This window comes from Gavialis gangeticus, unplaced genomic scaffold, assembly GCF_001723915.1.
Source record: "Gavialis gangeticus isolate Ggan-Ray unplaced genomic scaffold, GavGan_comp1, whole genome shotgun sequence".
Taxonomy (NCBI): domain Eukaryota; kingdom Metazoa; phylum Chordata; order Crocodylia; family Gavialidae; genus Gavialis; species Gavialis gangeticus.
The window spans coordinates 60,600,929-60,602,532 of record NW_017729031.1 but is presented as its reverse complement, the minus strand read 5'-3'; positions in this window follow the sequence as shown (position 1 = coordinate 60,602,532).

The window sequence follows — 1,604 nt, the reverse complement described above, 5'->3', positions numbered from 1 at the left end:
AAAAAAAAAAAAAAAAAAAAAAAGTCTACAGAACTTTTACAAGGGAATTTTACCCTTAGTTGAAGTACTTTCGTGGTAGAGCTAGACTTGTCAATCAAGGCAGGTTGGTAGCCACGTGTATAAAGATCCAGCTAATTTAAGATAACTCTATGATGCAACTTCAGAATTCCTTCCTTTAAACTTCAATTCCCAGGTTATTAAATGGAACAAAAGATTCACATATACAGCAGACTACAGAGCAACTTCAAATGTTACCCCAACTTTAACTACATCTGTGCACTGTGCCAAAAATGAACTTGAAAAGGATGTGACAGTTTAGCTTTCATTAGAATTTTCAAGCTTGTTTTAGAACAGTGGCATTTTTATGTGATCTCCATTTTATGTAGGAGATCACCTTCGGCATTTAAAAGCAACCCAGGATCTAATGTACACCACTGACGCCCCCCCTCCCCCACATCAGGTAAGTCTGTGGAGAGGGAAGGGCGGGGCAGATCAAGGCAGAGGGAGAAAAAATTATTTGGGGGCACACCTCCACAGCAGGAAAGTCCCACCCGACCAGAGCCCCACTCAATTTACCCCTGCTCCTACCTCTGCAGCAGTGTCCCTCACTGCAGGGCCTTGACCTAGCCCTCACCTCTTCCCTCCCCCATGGACCTGTTGGGCTGGGGCATGTGTGTGCATACACATGAGCACTCAGCCCCCATCCCAACCTTGGATCAATTCCAAGAGGCTCCAAGATCTACCGCAAGAGGCTCCGAGATTTCCCGGTGGATTGAGATCCACTGTTTGGTGATTATTGGTTTAGAAGAATGCTTCATTGGGCATTTGAGTAAATTCAGACAATTTCTCCTATTCTACTTCATACTGAAGTTTGCAAATTCATTACAATGACAGATCCAATACCAATGTGTTACGATGGAGGGAAACAAAGAGTAAACCATGAAAACGTGTCTTTTTTCTCCTTTCATTCTTTTTAATAAGTAGGTGCAATATAAACATAGATCCAATACTGTGTTGACAGCCTGTTTTTCCATTAACCTTGGATAAAACTGGTCCTTGAATGAGCTTTCCTGTTTTGAAGCTGACATTTACTTTCTCTACTCATTCAATAACATTTTCAGATTCTGTGGTCCTTCAAATAACCCCTGACAATGGTACTGAGGAAGAATCAGATGAGTCAAGAAATTAGGAAACCTGGAGAGGACACATGTAGAGCCTCACTCACAACAGTACATTAGTGCAACAGATTAACAAGAGATTAGCATCCTGATGCAGGGCACCAGACGCTGGAGAACATCATGCCTTGTGGCCACTTCTCAATCCTGTACTATCAATATTAAAAAGTAGGAATCTGTGGATATTAAAAACTATCTAGCTGTTTTGTGAACATTTTCTATAAAGAACGTTCTAAAGCAGAGATGTCAGAGATACAACACATGCAGCCCCACTGTCTGGGCCACAGTCCTGCTCTCGGTCTCAGAGCTCACCTATGTACGGCACACACTGAACCAGCCTGTGTAGCCTGGTTCAGATGGAGTGGGCACTACATGAGCTGGATCTGGCATGTGGGAGAGGAAGGGGGGGGGGGGGGTTTCATGGGCCCA